General features: G+C 63.9%; 5 non-coding genes across 5 annotated transcripts; 2 read left to right on the forward strand and 3 right to left on the reverse strand.

Annotated features, from left to right (window-relative positions):
• Nucleotides 1-4,837: 4,837 nt before the first annotated feature.
• Nucleotides 4,838-4,909, reverse strand: TRNAE-CUC (transfer RNA glutamic acid (anticodon CUC)). Its single transcript has one exon. It is a non-coding gene; the product is annotated as a tRNA-Glu (tRNA).
• A 298-nt stretch (nucleotides 4,910-5,207) lies between these two features.
• On the reverse strand, nucleotides 5,208-5,279 carry TRNAG-UCC (transfer RNA glycine (anticodon UCC)). The gene has a single exon. It is a non-coding gene; the product is annotated as a tRNA-Gly (tRNA).
• Nucleotides 5,280-6,034: 755 nt separating this feature from the next.
• Nucleotides 6,035-6,106, reverse strand: TRNAD-GUC (transfer RNA aspartic acid (anticodon GUC)). Its single transcript has one exon. It is a non-coding gene; the product is annotated as a tRNA-Asp (tRNA).
• Nucleotides 6,107-6,649: 543 nt separating this feature from the next.
• TRNAL-CAG (transfer RNA leucine (anticodon CAG)) lies at nucleotides 6,650-6,732 on the forward strand. Its single transcript has one exon. It is a non-coding gene; the product is annotated as a tRNA-Leu (tRNA).
• A 1,419-nt stretch (nucleotides 6,733-8,151) lies between these two features.
• Nucleotides 8,152-8,222, forward strand: TRNAG-GCC (transfer RNA glycine (anticodon GCC)). Its single transcript has one exon. It is a non-coding gene; the product is annotated as a tRNA-Gly (tRNA).
• The last annotated feature ends 4,257 nt before the right edge of the window (nucleotides 8,223-12,479 follow it).

The raw sequence follows: 12,479 nt of genomic DNA on the forward strand, positions 1-12,479 counted from the left end.
GTTTCCAATAGTGTGCTCATGTCCGACGGACTGCAAAGCGGTTCTGTTTCCCATGTACAGATTTCAGATTTCCTACGTGTTTTCAGACTCTTTTCCGTTGGAGGTTATTACAGGATACTGACTCTTAGTCCCTGCGTTGAACTGGATAAGCTTGTGGCTTCTCCCTTTACACATGGTCCTGCGGATCTGTTCGTTGCAGCTCCACAGCCATCCCTCCACCGCTGCCTTACCGCTTGCGTTACCCTACGGTGGTTTTCTTTGGGAGTCGGTTTCTCTTCGGCAAATAGGTTCGTGTCGTATTAGTTTACACATTCCACATGCGTTTGTCCAACTCGGTCTGACTTTCTTCACCGAGTGTCAAGAGTCTCTAGGTCCATCGTGGCTTTTGACAAGTGGCAATGCTTCCCTTCTTTCTTTATGACCGAGTGATATGTCCATGCTCCATCTATGCCACATCTTCTTGTGCCCGCCATTTGTGGATGGGCACTGGGGCTTGTTCCACGTCTCGGCTGTGGCAAATACTGCTGCTACATACATGGCGGTGTAGGGACCTTTAGATCTCTCCGAGTTTGGTACTCTGCAGGTATGTACCCTGGAGGGGGTGTGCTCGGTCATATGGGAGCTCTCCTCGGTCCTCACGAAATCTCGGCCACCCCCGCTCCCTACCACCACACCCCATCCCACCCTGACCCCCAGCAATGTCACACCCGAGACTGGACATTTGCTCCTGATGAGTGGTGACTTTGGGCTCTGGGGCGGTACGGTGGGCCCAGGCCTTTCAGCCCGGGTCTGGCCCCTGTCTGGCACTCCGTTGCTGTCGTTCGCTTGCCTGCGTCCCAGCCACCGCCCAGAGCCCCAGCCCACCGCTGAGCCTGAGCACCCTGCACCACCACGCAGCAGTGTGGCACGCACGCTGACACGCCACCCCGCCCGAATGGAGCCCCCCCCCCACTGTCACCGCCTGCCATCTGCCTTTCCTGCCACCCTCCAGGCTCGGCCCCATCTACCCGCCACCAAGCCCCTGGAGCCCCGGCCCATCTCTCACACGTCCTTGTCCTTCCCTGCCCTGCCCCGGTGTCCCCCAGTGCGGGCCTCCCTCCGGCTCCTCCGACCCACCCATACCGCACGCCCACCCCTAACGCAGATCTGTCCCAGCCTCACACATGTGCCTGGCATGGCGTCGCCACCGCCCCCATGCTTCTGCAGAGGCCCCGCTCCAGTGGCCTGCCGATCTTTCTTTCGGCCAGGTCCCCGCCAGCCCCACGCCTCCCCCTTCCCGCCGGCACTCCGCGCAGACGCCCCGCCCAAGCACCCCTGGGCCTGCCTCCCAGCACCCGGCTCGCCACCGCCCCCTCTCCCTGCCATCGTTCTGCCCCATTCCCTGATCCACGTGGGGCGGCCACCAACCATGGCCCCAAGCGCCTTCGGCCCGCACTCTCAGCCATGCACGCTGGCGCCCAAGGCCCCGGCAGGGGCGTCGAGGAAACCTCCTGCGGCGACGGCAAGCACACGTCGGGCCACGGGGGATCCACTGCCACAGGGGAATCGGCTCTGTCCCATCGCGCCCGAGTGTGCCGCCCTCGCCGCACGTTGGTGCGCTTCATCGGCCGTCCACTTCCCCTCCCCGCGAAGGACACGGTCCTTGAACAGACGAGACATCCTTTGCTGACACACCAGCCCAAGATCTGGCGGAGAGGAGGCTGCGGTGGGCGATTACCCTCGGGGAGAGTTCCTAGGGGAAGACGATGACAGGTTGGGGAGAGGGATGGAGTGGATCCTGGATAGACGGTTTGGAGAGAATGGGAAACTATAAGAGGTCATAACTAGGTGAGGGGTATGTGGAACAGGGCGCTCTGTGTGTGTGTGGGGGGGGTGTGTGTGTGTGCATGCGCGCGCGAGCCCGAGTGCCCACCCTGGGTTAGGAGTGGGGGAGGGAGACCTGGGTACATCTTGCCTCACTCCGGTAGCACTGAGAGCTGTGGTCAGGCAAGGGAAATACCACGCCGGTTGGGGTGTCCACCCTGGCAGGCATCGCGGCCTCGAGCGCATCTGCCGCCTCCCGGCTGGTTGGCTAGGTTTTCCCGGCCGGCCCGCCCCGCCCGGATCTGCCTTCTCTCTCACTTCCACGGCTGCCGTGGTGTGACTCGCGGCACAGGTCCACATTCATCTTCACCCCTGTGCCTCCGGGGGAGCGAAGAAGAACGCAAGAGCCTCTTGATGAATGTGAAAGAGGAGAGTGAAAACGTTGGCTTACAACTCAGCATTCAGAAAACGAAGGTCGTGGCATCCGGTCCCATCACTTCATGGCAAATGGATGGGGACACAAGGGAACCCGGGAGAGACTTCATCTTGTTCAGTTCAGTTCAATCGCTCAGTCGTGTCCGACTCTTTGCGACTCCGTGAATTGCAGCACGCCAGGCCTCTCTGTCCATCACCAACTCCCGGAGTCTACCCAAACCCATGTCCATCGAGTCGGTGATGCCATCCAACCATCTCATCCTCTGTCGTCCCCTTCTCCTCCTGCCCTCCACCCTACCCAGCATTAGGGTCTTTTCCAATGAGCCAACTCTTCGCATGAGGTGGCCAAAGTACTGGAGCTTCAGCTTCAACATCAGTCCTTCCAGTGAACACCCAGGATTGATCTCCTTTAGGATGGACTGATTGGATCTCCTTGCGGTCCAAGGGACTCTCAAGAGTCTTCTCCAACAGCACAGTTCAAAAGCATCAATTCTGCGGCGCTCAGCTTTCTTCACCGTCCAACTCTCACATCCATACACGACCACCGGAAAAACCATAGCCCTGACTAGACGGGCTTTTGTTGGCGAAGTAATGTCTCTGCTTTTCAGTACGCTATCTAGGTTGTCCATAACCTTCCTTCCAAGGAGTAAGCGTCTTTTAATTTCATGGCTGCAATCACCATCAGCAGTGATTTTGGAGCCCAAGAAAATGAAGTCTGACACTGTTTCCACTGTCTCCCCATCTATTTCCCATGAAGCGATGGGACCAGATGGCAAGATCTTAGTTTTCTGAACGTTGAGCTTTAAGCCAACTCTTTCACTCTCCTCTTTCACTTTCATCAAGAGGCTCTTTAGTTCTTCTTCACTTTCTGCCATAAGGGTGGTGTCATCTGCATATCTGAGGTTATCGATATTTCTCCCGGCAATCTTGATTCCAGCTTGTGTTTCTTCCAGCCCAGCGTTTCTCATGATGTCCTCTGCATAGAAGTTAAATAAGCAGGGTGACAACGTACAGCCTTGACGTACTCCTTTTCCTATTTGGAACCAGTCTGTTGTTCCATGTCCAGTTCTAACTGTTGCTTCCTGACCTGCATACAGGTTTCTCAAGAGACAGGTCAGATGGTCTGGTATTCCCATCTCTTTCAGAATTTTCCACAGTGTATTGTGATCCACACAGTCAAAGGCTTTGGCATCGTCAATAAAGCAGAAATAGATGTTTTTCTGGAACGCTCTTGCTTTTTCGATGATCCAGCGGATATTGGCAAGTTGATCTCTGGTTCCTCTGCCCTTTCTAAAACCAGCTTGAACATCTGGAAGTTCACGGTTCACGTATTGCTGAAGCCTGACTTCATCTTGGGGGGCTCCCAAATCACTGCAGACGGTGGCTGCGGCCGTGAAATGTAAACGACGTTCGCTCCTTGGGAGAGAAACTATGACCAAAACTAGACAGCATATTGAAAAGCAGAGACGTGACTCTGCGAGGCGGCTCCCTCTCGGGAAAGCTACGGGTTCTCCAGTAGTCCACGTACAGATGTGAGAGTTGGAGTATAAAGAAGCTGAGCGCCGGAGAATAGATGCTTTTGAAGTGCGGTGTTGGAGAAGACTCTTGAGAGTCCCTTGGACTGCCGGGAGCTCGAACCAGTGAATCGTAGGGGAAATCAGTCCTGAATATTCATTGGAAGGACTGATGCTGAAGCTGAAACTCCCATCCTCTGGCCACCCGATGCGAAGGACTGACTCACTGCAAAAGCCCCTGATGGAAGGCAGGAGGAGACGGGGACGACACGCCAGAAGATGAGGTGGTTGGATGGCATCACCGACTGGACGGACACGAGTTTGAGTGAGCTCCGGGAGTTGGTGATGGACAGGGAGGCCTGGGCTGCTGCAGTGCACTGAGCGACTGAACTGGTACTGATGCCTCCCGGGCGCCGTGGTCCGCCTCCCAGAGCCCACTCAAGACCAGAACCCTCTCGGAGTCAGCAGCGCCGCACGGGGGTCACAGGCAGCCCGGGACCGGGCGCGCAATGGCCGAGCCGCCCAGAGAGGGGCTGGCATGAGGGACATGGGAAGGGAGGCGCGACCGCGGCCACCGGCCCCACTCCCAGAGGCAGATCCCCCTCGCTCACCTTCGGCTGTGGCCACCGCCACCGCCACCGCCACCGCCGCTGCCGGCCGGCGCGGGCGCCCACCGCAGCCCCCTCCCCTCCCCCCCACCCTCCCCCACCCCTCCCCCACCCCCCTCTCCCACCCCGCCTCCTTCCCACCACCAACAGCAGGAGAACCAGCACAAGGCCGGGAGCATCACCGCCGCCGCCTCCAGGGGCACCAGCCGCAGCCCCTCACGGGGGAGGGAGGCCGGGGATGGGAGGCCTCAGGCGGGTCGTGGTGGAAGCGGTGCGCGGTTGCCACCGAGACCAAAAGGTTTGCCCCCGGGGACGCCGTGGCGGGGGGGCCCTGCATCCTGCTTGGGCTGGAGGTGCAGGTGCCCGGGGGCCTCTGTCGCAGCGCTGGGGCCCGCGGAGCCAGCGTAGGCTAAAAGGGTGGAAAGGTCCGGCGGCGAGGAGATCGGGAGGTGGCAGGCGGAGAGGAAGAAGAAAGGCTTCCCTGACCGGGAATCGAACCCGGGCCGCGGCGGTGAGAGCGCCGAATCCTAACCACTAGACCACCAGGGAGCGCCGGGACTCGGCCCTCGCCTGCTCCCGCTGAACCCAGCGCCTCCATGCCACCTTGGTGCCCACACCCGGCCTCCGCAAGTCCAGCCGCCCGCCCGCCCGCCCGCCCGCCCTCCCTGTCAGTCCGCCTGCCCTAGCGTGCGTCTTGTTTTCGGCACCCTCAAAACACTGTCCCTCGCCGCCGGCTTCTCGCGCCCACGCCAAAAGCCGCGGGCCAGCTGGCTCCCTGCTCCAAGCGCTCTCTCCCCCGAACGCCCCTGCCGGGAGGGCGCTGCAACTCAGCAAAAGGTCGGCCCGCTGCGTTGGCCGGGAATCGAACCCGGGTCAACTGCTTGGAAGGCAGCTATGCTCACCACTATACCACCAACGCTGCACAGCCCGGGCCGCCGCCAGACGCCGGCCCCGGGCTCGCCCCAGCACACTCCTGCCGCCGCCGCCGCCGCCGCATCCCTGCCCCGACGCCCCGTCAGCCGGCGGCTCTGCGCCGCCGCCGGCGCTCCCAGCAGCCGCGCGGCGCCCCATCTGCGCCAGCGCTACGCAGCAGCCGGGGTCCACCGGCGTGCCCGCCCCGGGGCGCCGCTCCCGCGCCCTTGCGGCCCTCCGGCCCTTCGCTCCCCGCCGCGGCCCGCGGACGCCTCCGCCCTCACCCCCGGGGGGCAAGGCGGGGCACGCAGCTCGCAGCTGCCAGCACCCAGCTGGCCAAAGCCCTTCTCCACCGGGCGCTGGGCGACGCCACTTGCCACGACGACAGGGGCACACGGGACCCACGCGCCTGCACGCCTCCCGGCGCTGTGCCGCGCCGCGCCGCGGGGGCGTCGCGAGCCTAGGAGCCCACTGCGGCAGCCACTGTGGGCGGGCGGGCCGCAAGATCCGGCTATGGTCGGGCAAGGCCGTGGGGTCGCCAAGGAGGCCCTGGCTCCGCCGTGGCGACCGAGCGCCCGGCGACGACCAAGGGCTCGGGCTGGAGGGCTGCACGGCTCGAGGGGGTCGACGGTCGGTAGACCGGGCCCCGCCGTGGGCGGCGCCCCGGCGCCTCGCCCAAAGGCGGAGGGAGGAGACGAAGGGCCCTTGGGGGCCAGGCGGCGGGCCAGAGAGCGACCGCGGCCACCAAAAAGGGTGTGTTGCCTCCCCGTCGGGGAATCGAACCCCGGTCTCCCGCGTGACAGGCGGGGATACTCACCACTATACTAACGAGGACGGCGGCGACCGCCCTGCCGCCCGGCCGCTCTCGGGCTCTCGGGCTGCCTGCCGACGCCTCCCCCTGCCCGCCACGGGCCCCGACCCGACCGCACACCAAACCAGCCGCCTCAGTCAGAGCGGCAGCCCCCGACCCCGACAGGGACGCGGACCCGGGGGACACGGGAAACTCCTAGCGCGCGCCGCCTCTTGCCTGCAACGCGGCCATTCCGCCGGGAGAAGGGGGCCCGAGAAGGCACGCGAGGCTGCGAGGACACGGTGGGCGCGCCGCCGGCCCGCGTCTGGCGAGGACAGGCGCGGGTGGGTAGGGGCCGGCACGCCAAGGGTCCGGCTGGGTCCGGGGCCAGGCGTGGGCGAGGGCGCGACCGGCGGCGGAGCCAGGCGCCTCGGCCGGCCGCCGCGCGCCGGCTCCGTCGCTCACGCACACCAGACGGCCGCCCGCCTGCCTGGCGCGGCGCACCGCGCGTCCCGCCAAGGGCGCCGGGGCTCGCGCCGCGTCGGGTCCCAGCCAGGCGAGCGGCCACGCGCCCGCCCAGGCCCGCCGTCAGGATGGCCGAGCGGTCTAAGGCGCTGCGTTCAGGTCGCAGTCTCCCCTGGAGGCGTGGGTTCGAATCCCACTCCTGACAAGCCAGCCTTTTGGCCCGCCCGACAAACGCGCCCGTCCTCCCCGCGCCACTGCCGTTCTCCACACACGCCCTCCCCGCCACCTGCAGCCCACACCAGGAACCTTCAGTCCTTCTCAGCGCATCTGTCCTCCCCAGCTGGCTGCGCCTGCAGCTGCCGGTTTTCCTGCCTCCCCGCCTCCCCGCCTCCCCTTCGCCCACCCTCGCCCATCCCCCCACTCCCACTCCCACTCCCACGGCCCCGCTCCACCCCGCCCCCGTCCGCGCCGACGCACGCAGCCCCGCGGCGGGTGGCAAGCCCTCCTCGCTTCGCCAGCGCTCCGACTTCTGCCTGGTGAACGGCCAAGTCGCTCTCGCAGCCTTGCTTCCCCGTCCGCCCCGGGCAGCTCTCCCTCCGGCCGGCACCCTGTCGTCCGCGCCCGCCCGGCCGCCCCGCCTGTGCTCCCCAGCCACACCGAGGCGGCCGAGCCCCCGCCTTGGCCGCCTGGGGTGCTGCGTGCCCTCGAGGCTTCACCGCCTTGCGGCCTTGGCCGGGCCACACCTGCCTGCCTCCCGCCCGGGACGCGTGCCACCCAGCCTTCCTGCTGGCCAGCCAACACCGGCCCTCCGTGCACGAGTCCGTCCCGGGAAGGGTGCTCCGCTGGGGAGTGAGCGGAAGCCCTGCGTGCCCGTCCACCCCACCCACAGGCGCCCGGCCCGCGCCCCCGACCTCGGCGCCACCGCGCCCGTTCCCGGGGAAAGCCGCTGCCCGGGCCGGAGCCAGGCTCGCCCTGGCGCGCTCGCTGCCTCAGCCTGCAGTCGCCGAGCCAGGAGCCGCTCTGCCAAAGGGCCCCTCCTCACCACCACCAATCCGTCAGAGCCGGACCCCTCGGGAGCGCAGGAGCCAGGGTGTCACACGCCTTTGCGTCCTTGGGCCTGAGCGCCGCTCTGCGCGTCGCGCTCCCACGCTCGCGCATCCGGCACGGCCCGAGCCCGGAGTCCCGGCCCCCGCCCGCTCTCGCACGCCCCACCCCGCCCCGGCCGGAAAGCCAGCCCGCCAGAGGGACTTTGGGTCGGGACTCCGCGGTCGCTGAGAGGAACGTCGGTGCGCGGCCGCAGCGACCACGCAGCGCCTGCCCTGACAGGGATCCCCGCGCCGGCCAGACGGCGTCGGCTCGCGGGCCCCTCGGGCGGCACCGACAGCGTCGCGGCGGCCGTGGTCGGCGCAGAAGGCGCGGGAGCCGCGTCCCGAGTGGGCCGGCGTCCCGCCGCCCGGGGGTCCCTCGAGGGCTCGCGCCCCGGGGTCCTGCACGCGCCCGGATCCTGGCTTTCAGGTCGCCCGCCCGATGGAGCAGAGAGATGCCCACGGGCGAGCAGTGAGCAGTGACGGGCGGGTGGCGGCCAGCGCCTCTGGGGCAGCGGCGGGCGGCGGCGGCCACCGGTGCATGGGTGGTTCAGTGGTAGAATTCTCGCCTGCCACGCGGGAGGCCCGGGTTCGATTCCCGGCCCATGCAGCCACTGCGTCCCCTTTTGGTCCCGCAGGGCAGCCCCAGGGCCCAGCTAGGTCTGCCCACTGAAACGCGCTCAAGGCAGGGCTCCTGCAACCGCTGGCTGCTCCCTGCCGCCAGCTGCCTCTCCCGCGCGGACGGCCCCCCACCCCACACACTCTCGGCCCTGCTGCCGAGGCTCCGTGGCCCCAAACCCCGCAGGCTCAGCCGCCCGTGCGCCCAGATACCTCCCCTGTGTTTACTCGCTTCCTCACCCGGACCCAGCCGGTGGCTCAGGGATTTCACTGGAAGGAATACCCCACCGCTGGCGCCCAGCCGCCTCCCCTCTTCACCTTTCCTCACGTCTCCAAGCTCCCTGGCTCACTCTCCCCACACTCCGAAAATCAATCACACTACGTTTGCACAGCCAGGGGCAAGGAAGTTGCCGCATCTGGCAAGGATACCTCCCTTTTCCCGGGAGGGTCCCTGGAGCATCGCCTTGCAGGAGGAGTTGCAAAGAAGTCCACCAGCTCCCGGCGGACTGTACTCTCGATTCATCTTTTGTCCCTGGGCAGAGAGAGGTTTCCACCAGCAACGCCCTCACCAGCTCAAACACCACCCCCTCCCCTGAAACCCTCTTGCCCGCCTCAGCTCAGCATCAGCCCTGCCCCAAGAGCACCACCACCTCAGCCTGCACCTTCACCATCGCCCTACTCCGCCAACCGGGCCCATCGCCCCCCCACCCTGCTCCCCCCGCCCCACCCCCATCTCCCCCATCCCCAACACCCGCCGCAGGCCCCGTTCCTCCCTCAGCCATGGCAAATCCTGCTCTTGTCAAGGAACCTGCCTTTGCTTTTGTCCCACTGGACTGCCTTCCCCCGTCCCACCCCCACCCCCACCCCCACCCCCACCCCCACCCCCACCCCCGGCCTGCTCCTTTTTCTGCTTCTTCCAACACAGGTGGAACTGATTTACATCCCTGGGTTAGTTTCAGGTGCACAGCAAAGTGATTCAGTCCCCTGTTCTCTTTCAGGTGATTTTGCATTGTAGCTGAAGGCGAGATTCGAATACAGTTCGCATGCTACACAGTAAAGCTTTGTTGCTTACCTACTGTACCTATAGGATGTCCTATCTCTCCATCCGACTCCAACTTTCCTCCCTCCCCTGCCTTTCCCCTTGGGTAGCCCGGTGTACGGTTTCTCCAAACCGTCTGAACGTCGGTTTCCCCTTTGCACGTGGATTCCTTTGTGTTAGTTGTTAGGTTCCACAAAGCTTTGTCCCTCTCCACCCGACTCACTTCACCAAGTGGACTCTTGCGTGGGTCCATCTGGCGTTGGGGCCCACGGCAAAGGCTGCTCCTTCTTGATGGCTGCGTCATATTCCACGGGACAGATACGCCTCATCTTCTTGTGCCGGCCACCTGCCGACGGGCACTTGGGCGTATCCCATGTCCCGGCTACGGCATAGAGGGCTGCGATGACCCTGGGGGATGCCTGCATCTCTACCCATTAGGGCTTTGGTCTTCTCCCGATGGGTACCCAGCATTGGGTTTGCTGGGTCATATGGGAAGCTCTTCTTCTTCCTATCGTTGGACCGACCCTCGACGGACTGACTTCCATGTAGTAGCAGATGCTGTTCTGGAAGGGTAGGATACTGGATCTTATTCCCTGTGGTATCCTGTGTATCCTTGTGGCTCCTCTCCTTTCTATGCAGTCCTACTACGGTATATCCGTGGAGCCCAGCTCCTCATTCATCCCTCCGGCCCTGACTTTGCCCTTGGGAAGCCCCAAGTTGCTTTCCTGTGGCTGGGTGTCTGTCGCTGTTTGGCACAGGGATTAAGGTGTACAACACTTTAGAATCCACCCATCTGTGCCCTTCTCTGTGTCTTCCCTCACCGAGGGTAATAGTCTGCAGCTCCGGCCGCTGTTGCTGCCAGTGACACTATTTGTCTCTTGTGGACGGCTCAGAGACACCCCATTCTCTGCCTTTCTCTGGTACTGCATCTTCGTGGGTGAGCCGTTGGTGACGGACACTAGGGTTCTCTCCTCGCCTCGGCTGTGGCGCACGGTGCTGCAGTGACCGTGGGGTTTGCACGTGTCTTGCCGAATCCAGAGCTGCGGCTTTCACGGATATGTACCCAGGGTTGGGATCGTGATAGCTCACCTGTTTCCGGCTTACTCAGTTACCTATCGATTTAGCTTAATTTTTAAACCTTCCTCCAATGTCGTAGTGGCGGCTGTGGGAGAAGTACAGTGGGTTTCCAATAGTGTGCTCATGTCCGACGGACTGCAAAGCGGTTCTGTTTCCCATGTACAGATTTCAGATTTCCTACGTGTTTTCAGACTCTTTTCCGTTGGAGGTTATTACAGGATACTGACTCTTAGTCCCTGCGTTGAACTGGATAAGCTTGTGGCTTCTCCCTTTACACATGGTCCTGCGGATCTGTTCGTTGCAGCTCCACAGCCATCCCTCCACCGCTGCCTTACCGCTTGCGTTACCCTACGGTGGTTTTCTTTGGGAGTCGGTTTCTCTTCGGCAAATAGGTTCGTGTCGTATTAGTTTACACATTCCACATGCGTTTGTCCAACTCGGTCTGACTTTCTTCACCGAGTGTCAAGAGTCTCTAGGTCCATCGTGGCTTTTGACAAGTGGCAATGCTTCCCTTCTTTCTTTATGACCGAGTGATATGTCCATGCTCCATCTATGCCACATCTTCTTGTGCCCGCCATTTGTGGATGGGCACTGGGGCTTGTTCCACGTCTCGGCTGTGGCAAATACTGCTGCTACATACATGGCGGTGTAGGGACCTTTAGATCTCTCCGAGTTTGGTACTCTGCAGGTATGTACCCTGGAGGGGGTGTGCTCGGTCATATGGGAGCTCTCCTCGGTCCTCACGAAATCTCGGCCACCCCCGCTCCCTACCACCACACCCCATCCCACCCTGACCCCCAGCAATGTCACACCCGAGACTGGACATTTGCTCCTGATGAGTGGTGACTTTGGGCTCTGGGGCGGTACGGTGGGCCCAGGCCTTTCAGCCCGGGTCTGGCCCCTGTCTGGCACTCCGTTGCTGTCGTTCGCTTGCCTGCGTCCCAGCCACCGCCCAGAGCCCCAGCCCACCGCTGAGCCTGAGCACCCTGCACCACCACGCAGCAGTGTGGCACGCACGCTGACACGCCACCCCGCCCGAATGGAGCCCCCCCCCCACTGTCACCGCCTGCCATCTGCCTTTCCTGCCACCCTCCAGGCTCGGCCCCATCTACCCGCCACCAAGCCCCTGGAGCCCCGGCCCATCTCTCACACGTCCTTGTCCTTCCCTGCCCTGCCCCGGTGTCCCCCAGTGCGGGCCTCCCTCCGGCTCCTCCGACCCACCCATACCGCACGCCCACCCCTAACGCAGATCTGTCCCAGCCTCACACATGTGCCTGGCATGGCGTCGCCACCGCCCCCATGCTTCTGCAGAGGCCCCGCTCCAGTGGCCTGCCGATCTTTCTTTCGGCCAGGTCCCCGCCAGCCCCACGCCTCCCCCTTCCCGCCGGCACTCCGCGCAGACGCCCCGCCCAAGCACCCCTGGGCCTGCCTCCCAGCACCCGGCTCGCCACCGCCCCCTCTCCCTGCCATCGTTCTGCCCCATTCCCTGATCCACGTGGGGCGGCCACCAACCATGGCCCCAAGCGCCTTCGGCCCGCACTCTCAGCCATGCACGCTGGCGCCCAAGGCCCCGGCAGGGGCGTCGAGGAAACCTCCTGCGGCGACGGCAAGCACACGTCGGGCCACGGGGGATCCACTGCCACAGGGGAATCGGCTCTGTCCCATCGCGCCCGAGTGTGCCGCCCTCGCCGCACGTTGGTGCGCTTCATCGGCCGTCCACTTCCCCTCCCCGCGAAGGACACGGTCCTTGAACAGACGAGACATCCTTTGCTGACACACCAGCCCAAGATCTGGCGGAGAGGAGGCTGCGGTGGGCGATTACCCTCGGGGAGAGTTCCTAGGGGAAGACGATGACAGGTTGGGGAGAGGGATGGAGTGGATCCTGGATAGACGGTTTGGAGAGAATGGGAAACTATAAGAGGTCATAACTAGGTGAGGGGTATGTGGAACAGGGCGCTCTGTGTGTGTGTGGGGGGGGGTGTGTGTGTGTGCATGCGCGCGCGAGCCCGAGTGCCCACCCTGGGTTAGGAGTGGGGGAGGGAGACCTGGGTACATCTTGCCTCACTCTGGTAGCACTGAGAGCTGTGGTCAGGCAAGGGAAATACCACGCCGGTTGGGGTGTCCACCCTGGCA

Source organism: Giraffa tippelskirchi, chromosome 5 (assembly GCF_054371585.1).
Source record: "Giraffa tippelskirchi isolate mGirTip1 chromosome 5, T2T-mGirTip1v1.2.pri, whole genome shotgun sequence".
NCBI lineage: Eukaryota > Metazoa > Chordata > Mammalia > Artiodactyla > Giraffidae > Giraffa > Giraffa tippelskirchi.